The sequence below is a fragment of the Erithacus rubecula genome (genome assembly GCF_903797595.1).
Source record: "Erithacus rubecula genome assembly, chromosome: 8".
Lineage (NCBI taxonomy): Eukaryota > Metazoa > Chordata > Aves > Passeriformes > Muscicapidae > Erithacus > Erithacus rubecula.
Genome location: NC_136659.1, coordinates 37,050,134 through 37,069,462, shown reverse-complemented (window position 1 = coordinate 37,069,462; position 19,329 = coordinate 37,050,134). Strand labels below are relative to the sequence as shown.

Sequence of the window (19,329 nt, the reverse complement as noted above, 5' to 3'; positions counted from 1 at the left end):
AAATCAATAAATGCTAGGAAACCTTTACTGCTGGATGTGAATCCTTGGAATGAAATAGCCTGGTACAAAAATAATACTTTAAAACATATCAGTACATTAATGTATTTAACATGAGTCTCACGAGACATCATCTTCACTAATTTTTAACATAAATTTTACTGTGTAATGAGAAGCTTTCTTTTCTGATATCCGTATTAGGCAGTGTTTTTGCCCTTCCCCCAATGCTCCTGCACTGCAATCATTGTGCTTGCACTTATTATGTTACAAATGACCGAGGTAAGGCTGACATTCTCCTTGCATGCAAAAAGAGCTAGTCTGCCAGGCTTTTTTTTTTTCCTAATGAAGCAGCTTTGTGAAATCTCCCCATGTGTTAATACTAATGAAGATCCTCCAGCACAATTAAAATCGCAGCCAGTGGCTGAAGAGGAAATGGAAGACAATGGCATCTTTCTGCTTGTGCATATTTCTTTATGCATAGACCGACTTCATTTAGAAATATTGTTGATATTTAAAACACTTATAATGTAGTATTCAATAAGTTAACAAGGTGTACATATTTTTGAAGTATGAAGTATTCTGCAAGTATATTTGTACCAACTCACACTGAAATCACTTAGATTTTCTTCATTGCACTGTAGTTTAAGTTTATATGTTATGGTTTGTGGGAAGCGGTTCTTGAGCTCTTGCAGTGTACTTTAGCCCTGCTTGAGTTTGAGACTATGCCAAAGAAAGAAGAAAAATAGGAGGATACCATGCGTGTAGTGTGAAGGGTTGGTGTAGGGAAGCACAGCTTTTAATTTTCTACAAATAACCTCTACGGGTTGTTTCAGGCAAGGTGAGAAGATTTGTATTTAAAAAATGTATTTTTAGTTTTAATTCTTGTGTCAATAGCTGATACTTCCCCTTGATTTTAATTCTGCCATCCTTGTTGCCTGCTTTACTTGAACTTAAATTTATCAAGTACTTTAAGAACGCAAAAGTTGAACGTTGCTTCTTTAAAATGCCTAGTCTTTTAGAAGCAGATCGTCTTGGTGTTTAGTTTTTTTGTTTTTTTTTTTTTTTAATGGTTTTTGTTTTGTTTTGTTTTTTTTCCCCCTAGACGGCAGTTGTTTATACCTCAGATTCTATTGTTGTTCTATTGATGTTTTTAACCTGACGTTAATCTGTAGGTACTTAAGGATTTTGTTTCTTCCCCGACCGATAAAGTGATCGCTGAAAAACGACCTGAGGCGGGCTGGAACTTTCCGTCGCTGTGTGAGGAACGCGGGCAGTTCACAACTTTTCCCGACCCGAGGGGCGGCTGCGGGTCCCGCAGCGAGATCCGCGATCCCGCCGCTCCCCCTGCGGGGAGCGCCGCCCGTGACGTCACCGGGGCAGCGGGGTCCGCGACCCCCTCCAGGGTCCCGCCGGCTGGGGGCGGCCGCCGCGCGCGCCGCCGCCCGCGCGCGCCCCCGCCCGGCTCCGGGGAGCGCCGGGAAGGGCCGGCCGGGCGCGCGCCGCCCGCACCGCGGAGGGGAGAGAGCGGGAGAGTGAGAGCCGCGCACCCCGCGCACCGAGCGGCGGAGCTTCTCCCAGGTGAGCGGCTGCGGTGGGATGGCGTTCTGCTGCGCTGGGGCTCCCGAACCCGGGTAGCGCCCGCCTCGCCGGCCGCGTCCCCGCCGGTGCGTATCGCCTCTTTGTTGTGTGGGCCGAGCGCGAGTCCCGCTGCGGGGCCCTGCCCGGGCAGGGCTGCGGGCGGGAGGCGGAGTGACTGCGTGGAGGTGAGTCCCGGGGAAGGGCCGAGCCCGGCGTGTCCGCAGACGGGACAGGCCGTGTTCCGAGCGATTTTAAACTTTGCTCATGGTCGCACGCTCCGTGCCTTTGGCCGGGCGGCGCCGGTCACGTCTCTGCCGACGGACGCCCGCAGCCTCCAGGGCGGCGCGGCGGCTGCTGGCGGCCACCGGGCAGCTCTTTTGTGTGGCGCTGTGCGGTACGCTCCGCTGCTGGCGGCCCTCCCGCGCCGTTCCCCTCTCGGCGGCGGGCGCTGCCCCGCTCCCCTCGGTCGGGGTTGTCAGGGCGGGCGCGAGGCGTGGCCGCGCGGAGCGGCCGCGGGGCAGCGGCCGGAGCACGCGCCGCGGCTCCGCGGGCGGCCCCCGGCCCCGCGCAGCCCCCGCTCCGGCGCGCGGGTGAGCAGGCGCTCCCTCCGCCCTCTCTCCCTCCCTTCCGCGGGGCGCGGCGCGGGCCGGGAGCGGGCGCCGCTCCGCACACCCGGCTCGCTGCGGGCCCCTCTGCCGTGGTTTTGTGCGTGTCCCGTCCTTGTAAAGAGAAACAAGCAGCTGCGGCGCTGGGCCGAGTTGTTGAAATTTATCCCTTTGTGTATATTACAATATCCTCCATTTTTCTGCCCTCTAAACAACAAGCCTTTCGCCATCTTGGGCAGATTTTTATTCCAAAGTCTGACCGCCTCTTTTTGGAGGGAATGAATAGAAAACCTGAAAGCGTTTCTGGATAAGCATCAAAGTTTAGGGAATGTTACAGGGACAGATAGTGACGTCATGTAAAGTTTAAGCGGATTTTTCTCCAAGACTCTGTGCTTTCCCCTGGAATTCCTGATCTAACGTGTTGTAAACTGCGCTTTAAAGAGAAAGGTGAGCATGCAGGTACAGGGGCACTATGACTATGCTTCTTTATCTGGTGTCTGGTTTCGTATCAGAAAAACAATCGTGCCCCCCCAGCTCCTGCCCCCCCCCCCTTTTTTTTCCTGCCCTAGCCTTAGTATTTAATGTGCAATGCTTAACTGTTGGGTTATTTAAAAAACGTTCTGAAGTTACTGCGTTAAATAGTAAATTATCTGGAGATCTGCATTGGTTTTTTTTATGGCAGATATTAATCTGATCTGAAGTTTTCATGGAACACTTGGTACAGGATCTTCCCTGAGAAATAAACGTCTTCTTGGCATGAGGAACAGATCTCCATTTTTAAATGACAGACTTGGAAGTATGTTTGGAAGCAACAAACTTATTAAGGTATATTATTAAAAGGTTCCATCTGGAAAGTACCTATAAATATTACATGTAGTTTGGGTTATGTTCCAGGTACTGTATAATGGGTGTGGCTAAACGTAGTAACAATACTAAATTCATTGAAAGAACCAACTCGACAACAGCCCCTTACACAAAACGCAACAACAAATCTCTTTTCCTCTGACTACAAGTTTTGCATCAGCTGTTGTGAAGGGGAGAACAATGAAAGTTACTGTTCTAATTTGGTTCTCAATGGCTTTTTTTTTTTTTTTCTTCTTATCTCATGAAAGTTTTTTGGTCACATGACTTAGTGAAACGTGTTATTGGTAAGGAATAAAGGTTGTAGCTAAATTTTTGTTTTTCCATTCTTCTTTCTCTGCTTGATTGACTTCCTGCATATTTAAAGTCACACTATGGAGAACATGAAACTACTCGTATATAATTTGCGTTTTCTTTGTCGTCAGGATTGGGAAAAATACTGATAACAGTTAACATAGAAAGTAATAGGAGTAGCTGTTTGTACATCAAGGCTTTCTGTCCAAGTCAGTATTGAATGCTGTACTTAAAGCATCCTTAAGGTTATGTTAGAGCAGATGTCAAATGCATGCTTTATTTTTCTTTGCTAAATGGATCAGAAAGTGTGGTTGGATTTGCTGTTTTCCGTCTGTGTGAATGCTGGGTAAATGAAAACATTTAAACAGCTGAAAACATGTACAACAGGTGATTCTAAATTATAAATACAATGAAAGTCTAGAAGATTGGATTGGTTATAGATGGTGAGCAACAGAGGATAATTACTGTCTGAAAATGGCAGTATAGCTTTGACATCTTATAATAAACTACATAGGTTATTTGCCAAAATGCTGCAAAATCAGTAAAATTCATAATGTTAAGAAAATGGTAAGTACTGTAAAGTATATGCAGAGAAAGCACTAGGAATCTTCATTGTTCAAGAAATTCTGTGTTCACTTCAAGCAGGTGATACTGGTTTAATCACAAGATGTACCAATTCCTGTAATCAATGGGAGTATTCATACCAGGTTGTGAAGAAGTTGTTCACAAATAGAATTATTGGAAAGGTAAAAAAAAAAAAAATTTCTTTAGGGGATCAGGTATTGTTTCATTTTTGTTCCTGATACAAAGTCTGTTCTGCATGGCACAGTATAAGGTTTTGTGACCATTGTGTATTGAAAATAAACTGGAATTTTGATGCTGTGTTCTAGTTCCAGCGAGGACAGTGTTCATTTTTGCAGTAGCCAGAAGGGGCATTGCCGGGACCCAGTAATTCTGACCACCTTACCTCTGTTAGTTGGGGTTGGGAAAGGCAGGCAAGGCACTGTTCCTTTGGGGGAGGGAAGAGCTCTCTTCAAGTGAACCTAGGGTATTGTTTCCCTCTGATTCTTTCGACTCTTTTTTTTGTACTCTCTATCATTGATATTGTTGCTATTACTATTAGTTTTCTTATCTCATTGCTGTTTCCGATAAATTGTTCTTATCTCAACCTGAGACCTTTACCTTTTGTGCCTCCAAGTCTCCTCTCGATCCTGAGGAAGGGGAGGGAGCTGAATGAGCAGCACATGGTTTCAGTGGGGGCACTGAGTTGGAGAATACCATTCCTAAACCGTGACATACTTGTATTTCTCATTCAGATTATTTTCTTAAACTAAATTCCACTGTGCTAGGTTCTTCACAGGTCTGTGTTCCAACAAAAAAGGTAATTGTTTTTAGGATTCTTGTAGGTTGTCAATGCCATTGTAAATTTTTTTGAGTAGTGTGAGGAAAAAAACCTAAATACATACTTCTTACGTTTTGGTAAAAAAATACTTGATTTTCTTGAACATGTAATGAAATGTTTGGCATTCAAAAGATAAACTAGCAATATGTTTATATCCTGGAGATAAAGAGCATTGGTTGACTGTTTTTGTATATTTGTTTAATCTTTATATTGATCTTATATTAAGAAAGTTCTACAATACTGATTTTTTTGGTCTTTTTTGGGAGATACCTAAAATGCAAATAAAAAGGTAATAGAAGCCTTTCCTTCTAGGTCCTGTTGCCCTTTTTCATGTTTTCTTTGTTTGCACATTTATTGTAGAACTGCATTGTAAAGGAGCAGATGTTTTGCAAAACATCTTGATGTGTTGATTTTCTTATGGGAGTGCATAACTGTTCCTTCTGATGCATCGATTTGACAGCTGGTTGATTTCATGAAACTGCTAAGAAGCCATTAGTGGTGTCATTGAATTCAAATAGAACAGTCCCTCCCAGCTTGAACTGCAGTTGTTAAGGTCTTTGTTGCTACTTTTTTGTTCCCATGCAAGACGTGGAATATCAGAAAAGTAGCAAATAAAATGAAGCTCGTGCACCTGGTCTCATATGCCAGAATGAGGGAAAGGAATACCTCACTGCTGTTAGTTCTTTTCTTAATAATTTTCTTATAATGACATATTTGGGAATAGGAGATCTTGACGGTTGGGAGTTATAACCAACAATGCAGTTTCTACACTCTTCCTCCCCCCTCTCCCTCTGGCACATTAAGGATTTCACTGTATGAACACTGTGTTCAAATCCCTTCGCTGTGATCCGTCTCCCAGACTCTAATGTATAGGTATCTTTAAATAAAACTTAATAGTGTACATAACGGTAGAATGGGGTTCTTTTGCTTGATTGTTTTTTTTTTTTTTTGTGGGTTTTTTTTTTTTTTTTTTTTTTTTTTTTTTTAATAAACACACTATTGTAATAGAGTATGAAGAGTGATACCTAGTGTTTTCATCACTTAGATAATTTGGCTCAAGGAAGATTCCCATAGTTACCACTTTTCTCCCAAATGTGGTTCAACTTCTGAGTTAATACTGTAGTTTTACTACATTATATTCAGTGAATTATGCCATATGACATTATAAACTCATTTGTGGTTGTTAATTGCCGCCACACTGGAAACACTTGTCAAGGTTAGCAGTGATTTTTGTGATTGTTTGATAGTTTACAGCATTCTGAATGTAGACAAAATGTAGTAAGTGTATGTTGGTCAATGTATTTAATAGAAATGAGAAATTTATATTGAAGAACGTTATGCAGTATTTGGAATCCAGGTACAGATGATCTTCCCCACTATATCACAGAAGGAAATGCAACATTCTTTTTTAAACTGAAGTCTTTTCTTTCAAAGATTTTTTTGTTTTACTACTACATCTTTACTTTAAAACAATTTTTTCTGTAAATAGCAACAAGCAAACAAACCAACATGGAATCACCAGAAGATTTGTGTGAGGAAAACAGTAGGTTCTCATGAATTTTTCAGTTTGTTTTTTTTAGGACTTTGTGAAAGCAAGACAGTATTAGTTTCACTATTACCGAGATAAGGACTCTGGAAGGGTTTAGTCTTTTACCAACATCACAAGTAGTTGGTGGTAGAGGATGAAAAAAGAGCTGTCTTCACTGACTTTAATCTGTAGCATGCTGGGTAGTTGTTTCCTTGAAAATGGAAACGTGTGGTTTGTTTGTGTGCAGGGTAATTGCTACGGGCAGGTAAGCAGAATGCAGCACGTAGTCATTAAACAAAACTGGGACCATGTATTCATTCAGCCTCTGCCGAAGGGCCGGGCAATATGCAGCATTTTGCCATTTTTTTTTGTTTCTTAATCATACTATTTTAAGTGGAAAAAAGGTATGTAGAACATATAATCCAGTTAACACACAGTTTCACCTATTAGCTGTGTTAAGTTCTTATCCAAGTTCGTTAGTGTTTAAGCTGTTTACTGTCCTAAATTTACCATTATATAGTGCCGTGGTCTCGAGCCATTCCTTACAAAGAAAAAAAATATACTTTATTAAAGTCCAATACAGAAGTTCCTTTGAGATTTAAATGGAAAAAAGTAGTAAAAGTAGTAATTTTATGGTATCAATTAATTTTGTTTATTTTTGGGGGAGGAGAAATTGTCATGTGTATTAGCATTTCATGAGACAACAGGTGAAAGAAACTCTTGGAGTGTGAGGAAGTCTTAGGGCTTGTTTGAATTTTTTTAATGTAGCAACAAGGAAAAAAGGATGCAAGAGTTTTCCCAGCTTAGTTGAACAGAATTAATTTACACATTTGACACAATTCCTAATACCAATTCTTTCTCTTTTAATAGAATATGTTTCAGATAATTTGAAAAAAGATCAATATAAAAACAAGTAAACATTTTAAAACCTTCCTGAGTGGCAGATGATCTTTGAAACATAGTCTTTGAAAGTATGGACTTAGAAAAAGATGTGCTGGGCTTGTCAGTGTCATTTACTTTGAATTCTCTCCCTTTACCTTGCTACCCGTGCCCTTCAGGGCCTCCTGAATGTCTTGTTTTCTCTGTGTATAAGACAGAAGACTCTTTTCACTTGATGTAGGTCAGGCATTGTAAAGAGCCGAATGAATTAAGCCTTGGTAGTTTGCAAAAAGAGACTGCAGACATTTTTCTAGCTGCTGAGGGAGGATCACCCAAAACCTACAGGTTCAAACTACTAAAAATGTAAAGAACTATCTGAGAAGTTGTTCTACCTGATACACTTTTCACATTAGTAATTAGTGGAACTGCTGAGTTTAAGTATTTGTCACTGGTAATGTTTACAGTATAGAGCCTTGGGAAAGAAAGTAGACTTAAAAGTAACACCATGACTGTCTGATAATGCTGTTGTCTTTTTGGAACCTCACCAGAACTTAGTTCTGCTCTAGAATTGTTGGAAAGGATAATGAAGAATTTTCATTTTTTGAATAATCATGAACCCTACCTGTAAAGTACAGGGAATGTATGGTAGATTTTTTTGGAGTATTTAATACAGTAATTTAAAGGCACAAAATAATCTGCCTAGCTGTTCTTGAACTTGGACCTCAGTCTTGACTCTGTTGGATGAGAAGCTAAAACCTTGAAATCTTCTGGGGAATATATTTTTTTCTTCACTGAGTACACAGATAATGTTTTTTGGATTGTGACCCTATTTCTTAATTGATTTGTGTTAATGACTTAAATTTTTTTTTCTAATGCTGAAAAATTCTTTAATAAGCAGTTCAGTGCATTTTAACAGATACCTATTTTAGAAGAGTGGTCCAAGTATAATCAGCAAAATAATCCCACAACCCCCTCCTCAGCCCTCAGCCTTTCTACAACAGGAAGCAAATTATTGCAGTGGTTCTTGGGTGCACAGGGTCATAACTCTGTGGATTTTGCCCCGTTTTTCACTCTTGCACTTTTCCACAAGCATGCACTCATTAATCAAATATACTGTACTGCTGAGGGCAGAGAGGTTCATCAAATTGACAGCTAGTTTGGTGTAAGGAACAGTGTGCTGAAGCTCCTAACGTGCTAGGACATAAATAAATCTTGCATCTTTGTATGCAAACCGTGGAGGTTAATACTGTATAATTCGGTGTCCTGTCTTCGTTTTTATGATGGATGTTTTTATGTGTATGAAGCTTGATGCAAGCCTTCAAGGAGGTCAGGACAGGCTGATTGGCTGAAGCAACAGCTTGGCAAAAGGGCTCGAGTGTCTGCTGTGGAGGTTTTCTTTTATTTGCTTGGAGATCATTGTTGTATTGCCTGTGCTGTTGTAGGGGAATTCTAAAGATTGACAACCGTTGCTGTGCTAATGGACTTAGTAATGAAATGCAAATAGTTTGATCCTGTTTGTTCCAAAGTTACTACTGTTTGTATGTATCCTTAACTGAGCTAAAATGTGGAACAAGTAAAAAAGCTACTAGGATTTTCCTGCAAAAATGGTGCTGGGATTTGGCTTTAACATGAATTGGTTGCATACTCATAATTTAGGATCAGCTGGTTACAACAAGTGTACAGTCGTTTGCAAGCTATTATAAGCCATTCTACTTACACATGGAGATTGTGCTTAAGCTTCTTTTGAATTGATCTACCTGCATTTGAAATCTGGTCACTGCAGCCACAGAGACCCTTCATTTTAGCTGTGCTTGCATCATAAAACAACCTCGGTATTAAATATTTATTTTTAACTAAATGCTGAATAAAATGTTAAACTCTGAGCTTTGAAGAAACAAGGTGTAAGGGTAAGCAGTGACATAGATCTTAAACATGAAATCTTGTTATGTAAAGACTAAAAAAGTGACATCAGCCAAACTTTGTAGTCCTTTCATAACATTTGTTGTTATGAAGAATATGTTGAATAAGAAATCCTTCTTAGATTTGCCCAGTGTTACCTTGCTAACACTGTAGTTGCTGATTTTTTTTTCCCCCATGCATTGTATAACCAATGCTTTTGGAGGAAAGCCGAGAAGTATAAAATGTGATTGTATTACACAGAATGAAGGGGTAGTAAAATAAAAGTAACCAGTCCGGTTGAGTATTCCTTGGAGAAAATAATGGATCTATTAGAAACTAATGTACTCTTAAAAAAAGTATGCTCATCTATCATTATAATGTGAAAAGTACATACTTAGAAATATTAATTATTAATAAATAGAAGCTGTGATATAAAGTTGATCTTCCCGCATTCAGTTTTGCTTTTCAGTTAGAAATCAAGCTTATACAGAAAAGTTTGATAACTCTTCTGTATTTTTATTTGCCCTAGTGACTGGAGTTTTTATAAGAAGTAATGCATTTTTGACAATAGTCAGTTTTCTTAACATCCTTAGTTCTTTCAGGAGTAAGTGGGCCCAAAATTCTTCCTCTCCATGCATCTTTTGATGCAATATATTGTAAGTTATTTACTTATTGCTAATTTATAACGTGTCATGTAAATAGAAAGTATTGCCGAGGAAAGTTGTAAATAAATTCTTTCTTCATATGTATGGATCCAGAAAAATGAGAAGCCATTAAGGGAGGTTTTTTACTGTTAGTCAGTGAGATATAGAATTTCCAGCTGTATCAGTTGATTTAATAAAAGATATTATCAATCCTTAGGGCTCTGGTCTTGTCTGAGTAGTTACAGCAATTGAAAAAAGGGTAGATTGTGAGAAATGCAAACCAGTATTTTTCCATTGCACCTCTGATTGTTTTTCTTCCTTGGAGTTACCCTTAGCACCTCACTGCTTCTTTTCAATGTTGAAGAAAGAGCTAGATCAGAGATAACCGAGACTACAGCAGTGAGGTTTAGGAGAGAAGTGAGGTGGAAGAGTGCTCAATAGGTCCCTGGGGGACCTAACCTCTACAACAGTTGTAATGCCAGAAACAATTTCTTCACAGTACGATTGTAGGAGCTGCTTTTAAAGCAGGAAGGAGAATTCCTGTTTCGGTCTTCGGGTGCTTTTAGTTACTGAGTCTAATATTAGAAACAATAGACTCTCCCATTTTGGCTCTTACAGTGAAGTTGCCTTACACGGGAGTCTAAAGAACTAAATTGTTAAAGGGTCTGGAGGGGAAGCCATGCGAAGAATGGCTAAGGTCTCTTGGTTTGTTCTTTCTGGAGAAAAGGAGACTGAGATCAGACCTCATTGGGGTCTACAGCTTCTTCACGAGGAGAAGGCAAGGGGCAGCTCTGATTTCTGCTTTGTGATCAGGGACGAGACCTGAGGGAATGGCTGTTGCTGTGCAGGGGTGGGCTTAGGTTGGATATCAGGAAAGAGCTCTGTCCTCAGAGGATTGTTGGGCACTGGAGAGTCTCCTCAGGGAATGGTCACAGCCTGAAGGCGGCCAGAGCTGCAGGAGTGTTTGGACAATGCTTTCAGGCACAGGGTGGGATTGTTGGGGTACCCTGGACAGGGCCTGGTGTTGAATTCAAAGATCCTTGTGCGTCTCTTACAATGCAGGATATTCTGATTTTAGGTGATTACACACCCACCCTCCACTTAGTAATCACTGACACTTGGTTACAGCAGTGATTGAATTTTTTTCACCGCATTGTCAGCATGTTAGAAAGCTACTGTCCCAAAGAAAGTGTGAGAAATGCGAAGAAAGTTGACATCCCAAATCTTGACTAAAGGGAGTGAAATACTGTGGATTATTAAAAAAAAATCAAAGCAATACATTTCAACAATTATATTTCTGGCAGCTTAGTGGGGAGTGCACTTGGATTTAGTCATACCTTAAATGTAACAGAGAAGGATTTGGAGGATAGGGTTTTAGAATGAGTATGTATTTGAACACGAAACGGGTATATCCCATTTTGATGACATACTGAAGTCTTCCTGTTTGATGTTTTTCGTGTCTTTTTGTTTGTTTTAACTTGCCAACAACTTCGCAGATAAAAAGTATCTAAAGAGTTTGTATAGTTATGTACTTGCTACTCAGTGCATGTAAGAGTGTTTGGAGCAGGAAATTTCAGAAAAGAGAAAAATGCATATGGAAAGAATATATTACTGAAATGACAACAGACTTAGTAAGGTTACTTTGTTTGGCCTTTAACTGTGGTATTAGCACTATATTTTTCTGCAGTTCTCTTATTTTCTAGAAGTGCTTTTCGGGCCTGATTTTCCCCCTTTAAGGCTTAGAGGGTATAGCAAGTTGTTCTTCATGGAGCCAAATGTATTTTTGAGCAAGAGTGGGAGGTACTGATTCCATGGTTAAGCCTTATCCAGAGGGTTAGTTTTGAACGAGTTTTTTATGAGTTGCACAAAGAAGTGTGTTCATTATACAAAGAAACGGGTCAAAGGGCATGCAGGGAGGGAAGGAACTTGCTCTCACTTATGGTTAAAACTAATGTTAAGTGCACCAGTAAGTGCAGTCAGTTGTAAAATGCCTGGAAAGGAACAGATTATGCTTGGTGATTTTCCTTTTATTTATATGTGAGAAAGATACAAAGCAGCTTGAAATACTTGTTTTTTTGGGAGATGTTTTTCTATGTCAACCTGTTTCTGATTATCATTGAAGTAAATTTGTAATCTTTTGACTCGTGCAGATGCCAGTAAATTTTTATTGTTAGCAGTTAAGATGTTATAGATATACAGCATATTGCAAAGTTTATTGAGTTGATGTAAGTGGTTTGTACAGAGCAGTGTTCAAATGTAGCCTGCAGTCTTTTTGCGGTCATGGAAATGAATTATGTGTTCTGAGAGATCCGTTAATAGTGTTAAGACTGTATGTTAAAACAATCTCTTTTTAAAGATTTCTTGACCTCTAAATGCTTAATTTTTATAATTGTTGTAATTTTATATCTTGCAATGTGTTAAATAGATAAGCAATTGTATTAAGGAATGATGTGTGTTACATGTTCTAGGAGACATTTGAAATGCATGTAAGTGGGATCTCTTTGTAAAGCTGAGTTACTTTTTTGGCTTCATATGCCTCTTTCCCTTTAAGTACCTGTCGTCAACATGTAAAATTTTATGACCATGCTTTGTGCTCACCTGCTTGTCTACATGCCTGTTCATTCTATGCCATAACTTCTTTATCATTTATTTTCATCCACAACCAATGTAGGCTAATCATTCAACAGTTAAATTCTTCAGTTTTCTGAAAATTAGCCACTGTGTTGGAGAAAATGCACAGATTAGACCCACCAGCTGAAGAAGTGGTAGGCTAGTATTAGTGTTACTTCACCAATGCCCCGAGCAGTTCTCTGCATTCCACAGTGTGTGCCCACTGTCTGACAAATATATATGCTGTCAGCATTGTCCTTGGCAAGTGGCTTGTTGAAGTGGACTTGTATTTCCTCATGGGGTCTGGTTTATGACAGTAGGAAAACGCAGAGGACCTTCACGGCTCGCAGGAGAATTTTTTCAGCCACCTCAAAAGTAGCACATGAGGAGACCTGTAGTAAAAAGCTTTTGCATGGTACCACGTACATGAATTTTGTGCACAGTAAAATGTGGATAGTGGATACTAAATTTTACCCTTTTTGGATCAAAATTTTATTCTCAGAAAAAATTCAGTATGATTTCAATTAGAAAATGTTGTTCACTTTTAAGTAGCATGACTAGAACGATGTTTACATCTGTAACTATAAGCGGTAAGTAATCCAGTAATTTCTGTTGGTGAAAGTACCTTAGAATCATTCCTGTGTGTGCATTATTTCCTATTAAGGGCAGATGCTCTAGCACAAGTTGTGCTGACTTGTTATCTTTCCAGTCCAGTATTACAAGAGAGAACAAATATTTGTATTTATGAAATGCATGCATGTAATAGTACACAGTTTTCCAGAGCTTTCATGTTAGTTAGGGGTTTTTCAGAACCGAGGTCTGTATCTTACTAGTGCCCTCTGAAATTAATTGTATGCATGTGTCACATGGATGACTTACAGACAACTGATTGCTGTTGCATTAGTAAAAGCAGGACTTGTTATTTTATATAGTCAAATGTAAGTGAAAAATACAAGGTTTTAAAAGGTATAGTCATAGCTATTTTCTAAGGCAAGTGAGGTGTCTGCCCTCCTCCACCCCCCACCCCCTCCACCCCCTGCCATATCTTGTGGACTGGATTTCAGTGATGTAGTATTATTCACTGCCATCCTGTAAATTGTAAATGAGACTAACAGGAGTCAGACTTGTTTGTCAGATATTTAAAAGCTTGCATAGATAGCTACTTCTGTTGTAATATAAATCGTACTGGTTCATGCATGTGACGGTAATTAACTTCTGTGAGTGCTAGAAAATACATTGTCATAAAATTGCTGAAAAAAAGGTTTTGGTATGTTTTCACTCACTGAACAGAAGTGAGATGCCATTAGACATCAAAAGTGTAAGACTGCAATTTCTACAGGACTTGAAGAACAGATTAATTTCTTAAACAAGACATTTAAATTCCTTTTAAAATTTTTTTTTCTTGAAAATAGACTATTCTTCATATAAAAAGCAACGAAATAATCAGAAGTTGTATTTTTAAAAGCGTATGGATTCAGGACTATTACTTTTCAACTTGCCTGTTGCTTGCTTTGCTGTTCTGTTTTTTTGGTTTTTTTTTAATGAGCCATAAAGAAAGAATCAAAGGTCAAATGATCAGCGGTCTGTAGTCTATTAAGGAGTTGAAGGGGCTGGAGCATCTCACCTGTAAGGAGCTTGAACTCCTCAGCCCAGTGAAAAGGTTCAGGGGAATCTTGTCAGTGTTTATAAATACCTGCCTGAAAGGTGGAAGGAGGACAGAACCAGCGTCTTTCCAGTGGGTCAGGACAAGGATGGGCACAGACAGAAACACAGGAGGTTCTGTGCCATGTGCTCTGGGATGACCCTGCTTGAGCAGGGAGGCACAAGCACATGGCCCACTACTGTCCCTGTCAAACTGACCCTCTTCTGTGAGGTTCTCCCCAAACACCACAAAACTCTTTCTGTTTGTGAGGATGACCATGAGCTGACATGGGTTGTCTTGAGAGCTGCAAAGCCTTTACCTTGGGGGCTACTCCATAATCATCTGGACACAGTCCTGGGCAACTGCTTGTTGCATGACTAAGTGACTGCTTGAGCAAAGTCTTTGACAAGATGGTCTCCCTTTCAGTCTCAATCCCTCTGTGATTATGTGTCACTTGTTCTGTATTTTAGGATGTTTTTGTGAACTATTTAAACTTACTTAGTGTAAAAATGATAGTAGGAGAGCATGCAGAGTCACGAGTTTTGACCAGAAGTGTAGAATATTGCTACAGTCTTGAATTAAGACTCGAAAATTCTGGGGTCTTAAAGATTCATTGAAAATAAAATGTGTGAGGAATTAAGTTACAGGCTATCCAATGTGATCTTTAAAAAGGTAACTTTTTGTTGATCTGTAATGTCTTAGTTTATACCGTTTTGAAATTTAATGCACCATGTCCTGAGACAGGACGACATGATAAACATGTGCCTGAAGGAAATAAACAAATATGTCAAGTACAAAATAGGTTTTTTTTCTTGTGCTGCTGTTATATCATGTTAGGAGGAATGTTGACACAGGTGTTTTTAGTAACTTCATGCTGAACTGTGTGGGCACAGAGAACACAGAGTTTTTTAGGTTAAACTTCCATTCTCTTTGCTGCTTTTCCTCAGAATAATAAAATTATTTGCTTTTAAAAAATTGTTTTATTATAAGCTTAGTAGAAAATTCTTCAGTTCTCTCTTTGATGGATTATTTAGTATATTTACACTGTCAAATTCTCCCTTACCTAAAATCTGAGGAGAGTGGGAAGTGGGTTGATTTTTTTCTTCTAGTAAAATTTGCTCCTTTGTTTTTTCCCTGAAAACCATCAGTTATTTCCATTCAAATTTTCCCATGCCTAAACAAAATGCACAATATTTGTGTGTAGCTCCATTCTATATTTTGCATGCTAGCAGGCAGCAACATAACTTCTCTATTCCAGAATTTTTAGTGGTTGTCTCTGTTGCAGGATTTCCTTTATCTTTTAGTTTCAGGAAAATGTAGCAGGAGTCTGTATTTAGAAAAATCTGTGGAATATAGACTTTATCACTGGTGTGGATTGCTTTTGTTTTTTTTTTTTTCTGGTAACATGTTTGTACTTACCATGTGATCTGGTAAATCAACTATATATGCCTGGTAGGTGGCTCATGTCGTGCCCTGGTGATATAGGGATAAGCAACAGAAAATGTCCATTAGTACTGTTCAGATTTTTTTTTGTGATACAGGCTTTTTTTATTGTCTTTGATATGATTATTTGCGCATGGGCCTATAGAAAGCCTTTTGTTGTTCTGGAGGAGTAATATATTGAAGTTACTGTATTAATTGGATAAAATCTGTTCACTGGCTTTTTTTTAATGGTTGCAATTCCACCTTTTAATAACATTTCTGCAAGTAATAAGTAGGAAGACATACAGTGGGTGTGTGTGTATGTATATATGTATATTTACTATGTGTAAATACTACTGTGATTCTTGAAATTAAGAAAACCTGTGTTTCTCTTTGATCTTTGGAGTACTAAAGTTAGCTTATCAGCTGCAGTTCCTTTTTTTTTTTGTAAGACAGTAAACTTAAATTTAGCAAATGTTAGAAAACAAACAGAAGACCCTCAACAAACCCCTGTTTGTAATAAACCCCCCTATTTTTTTACTTTTAGTGTTTTTTTTGAAAAGTAATGCTGCCTAGTGCTAGACATGTAACTAAGAAACATACTGTATGATTCATTAGCTTGTAATTTTTATTGTGGTTAATAAGAGAGGTGTTCCAATGTAGATGCAGTGATTATGTAAACCAATAAAGATGACTAAAAGATTTTTAATGTATTTTACTAAACACTGTAAAATGAAGATGTGGTATTTGAATGAGATATGAATATTTATATGAGATATTTTATTATCACAGCTTCTTTGAATCTTGATCTATTTTCTTTGTGTATTGTGCTAGTTATATTACTAGCTGTTTATTATTGACATCTTTCAGTACAAGACTGTGTAAGTCAGATTTGAATATGTGCCTCTTCTGTCAGAGCATGAAATCAGGCTCTGGTTCTCAAGAGCAGAGTGGAGGAGTATGCACTGGGAGATGCAGAAGAGGGAATGTGGTATTAGCATGTAAGGACTATGCAATATGTGAAGTAAGTGTTACTCTGTTTTGTATGACAGCTGCCAATGCAGGAGCCTGGTTGTTGTCTTGGAAGAAAGAGCGAGAGCCTAAAATTGTAGGGGTTTGCCCTGCTGAAAGGGAGTGGGGTATGTGTTTGAATATTGTATTATGTTGACTTGGTTTGTGGATAGATGGAAACTGTAGATCCCTGTGAGAATATTCCAGTGCCTAAAAGTGTTACACATGTGCATATGGAAGGTACTGCTATCCTGGGCAAGAGTGAATTAGAATTGCACTAGAGTATTGTTTTTCCTTAACATGTATTTATAGGTAAAAGCCATCTCTATTGCTAAAATGCTCTTATTTGTTAAATCTGTTCCTGTTTAATCTGATGCATGTGTAAAATAAAAGTAATGATATGTAGTAAATGGTTTGATCCTGGCATTATCTAATTTATTTTTTCTGGAAATTGGTATGTTCTTGGCTTTCGGTATATCTCTGCAATAAGTCTTCCAATGCATTGGGTAGGATTATTTTTCCCCAGATTTTAATTTGTGAGTTCTACTTTATAAAAATACAACCTACCTGCTTCAGGTTATGTGGTTTCTTGTACACTTATTTTGAAAATTTCTTTTATGTATGTATAGTCCATCAAGAGAATAATTGCAAGTAACTGTAAACAGTACCTGTGTTTAAGCCTCAAAAATGCTTCTTCTGCATTAGGTTTAAATTAACTCTTTCGTGTCACACAATATGGGGCATGTCTATTCTCTCTTGGTACCTTGGGATCTAAATGGCAGGTGATTGGTAGGGCAGGTTTAGATGGGATATTGGGAAAGAATTCCTTACTGTGAGGGTACTGAGGCCCTGGCACAGGGTGCCCAGAGACCTGTGGCTGCTGCAGGAAATGTCCAAGGCCAGGCTGGATAGGGCTTGGAGCAACCTGGGATAGTGGAAAGTCTCCCTACACACACATACACACACACACACATATGTATATATGTTTTTATATATATGCATACATACATACATACATTTTTGAAAATTTGTTTTTACAACGTGGATTAATTGGTTTTGTAGATAGTCAGGACAATGTTTTTGTGACTGATGTGGAAGTAAAGAGACAGGAGATCTGATACAAAGAATGTTTAAATGTAGCTGTGTTTGATTAAATTCCAGTTTCATTTGGTTGAAATGCTTTAGCTTGCAGCTGGTAATTGCTTTTATTGGAGAAGATACAAGAAGATACAAATGCTATATGTTTACTATTTGTCACATTAGAGCATCTCAGAGTCTCGGAGATCAAACTTCATTTTTTAAGAACCTGGAAATAATATTTTTACATGGAAAGAGTTATCTTCTTGTTGTAGTTTTCAGAGTAGGACTCTTATATTAGCTTGTGTTCTTGATATCTAATTGTGAATCAAACCTGTGTTTCATACCTTCTCTAATAATTTGTTATCAGACTTCAGTGCTGGGAGGCTTAATAAAAATGGCATACTGACATTTTAGATATGTCTCAACTATGTGCTGCCTCTGTGACTAAACAAATGCCTAATAAAAGTACCTGTATCAGTGGTGAGAATTTCCAAAGTCGATATCAAAGAACTTAAAATTATTTGTACACTTCATCATTGTCTTCATCCTAATAGTCTCACTTAGTTCCTGTGAGACTTTATGGTTGCATTGCATTTTTGTTCTTAAGTAACTTGATCTATAAATTACAAAAAAAAAAAAAAAAAGGCTTTTTGAACTTTCTGATAGCTTTGTTTTTTTCTTGCTTTCTTAATCTGATTTTTTCATTCTTGCTTTCTCTGTCTTTTCCTCAGCTATGTTTGTGTCTGTGTGATTATTGCTTTCATAATAGTCTAGGATTGTCTGAATCATGTACAATGCAATGAAGCTTTGTCTGTGACTGGGGCACTATGCAAAATAATTACTGTGTCTTTTTGGCAGACTGGAGCAGCTAGCTCCATCCTGAATCCATGTCTTGCTGCTCCCCTCTTATCTGCAAGAGCTTCCAACATTGCAGAGCAAATAGGCAGTCTCAAGGTAGCAGTCAGTCTTCAAAGAGGTGATCAAGTCCTGCCAGTGAAGTAATTCTCAGGCTTTCTCTTGTTCTTTAGCTCAAACGGATGTTAAAGGTTGAAATGTCACTTTGCTAGAAGAAATTCTCCTCACATTTTTTGATCTTCTACTGAAGGTGATGACAGGAAGAGGAGCAGTTTTGAATTTTTACCATCAATGTTCCTTTCTTCACTTTGTACTGGCATTATAGAGTTGTTAACCAACATGTCCTTGATTGTTAGAGAATAGGCTTGACACAAATTTCGTTTCTCAGATGTATGGAAGTGACACATAGGGACACATGTAGAATGGCCATGGTTTTTAGTCCTAAGTATGCTTGCTGATCCCAGCAAGTGCTGAGTCAGAGAAAAATTCTGTCTTGTCTGTAGAATGTGGGAGTTGATGAAAACTAATTGAAGTGATGCAAAAGCATTTCATCACTTTTGGGCAAGCTTTGCTTAAAAGATCATTTTTTCACAAGTCTTGAGTCTTGATCAAAATACCTGATTATGGTGTAGACCGTGTCATAGCTGAGGACATTGCTTTCAGCTGTCATAGCAGTGAAAGGTCCTGATGTGGAAAGGTTTGTGGCCTAAGTGTGTCCTATGTGCTGGCAGAGCTTAGACGGTCCATGTAGCTTTTGTTTCTTCCCCAGTGACTTTTTTCCTGAGTAGCCAAGTGTTGGAATCTCATGTTGTCCAGCTGCATAAAATGGTCAACAATTTGAATAAGCCCCCATAGCTCAGTTTCTTAATTTGGTTTTTAGCTTGATCTATTTTAGGGAAGGGATAATTATGCAGGAAAGTGGCATGTCTTGCAGACATGCTTTACCTGAAAAATGCTAAAAGGACTTAAAACTTATATTTGTTTTTTTATACTGCTGAACTAAATAAAGCCCCCAATTGATT

The 19,329-nt window shown here is 38.8% G+C and overlaps 1 protein-coding gene across 4 annotated transcripts in view; it reads left to right on the top strand.

Moving 5' to 3' along the window:
• Nucleotides 1-1,467: 1,467 nt before the first annotated feature.
• The window catches only part of BAZ2B (bromodomain adjacent to zinc finger domain 2B), a 107,719-nt gene continuing 89,857 nt past the window's right edge, over nucleotides 1,468-19,329 (top strand). For 2 of the 4 annotated variants that reach the window (XM_079310906.1, XM_079310902.1), the window contains exon 1: nucleotides 1,468-1,575. The gene's annotated coding sequence lies outside the window, so the exon portion shown is untranslated. Of the gene's footprint in view, nucleotides 1,576-1,677; nucleotides 1,761-19,329 lie in introns of those variants that run through there. The other 2 variants (XM_079310903.1, XM_079310904.1) reach the window with 2 other exon arrangements.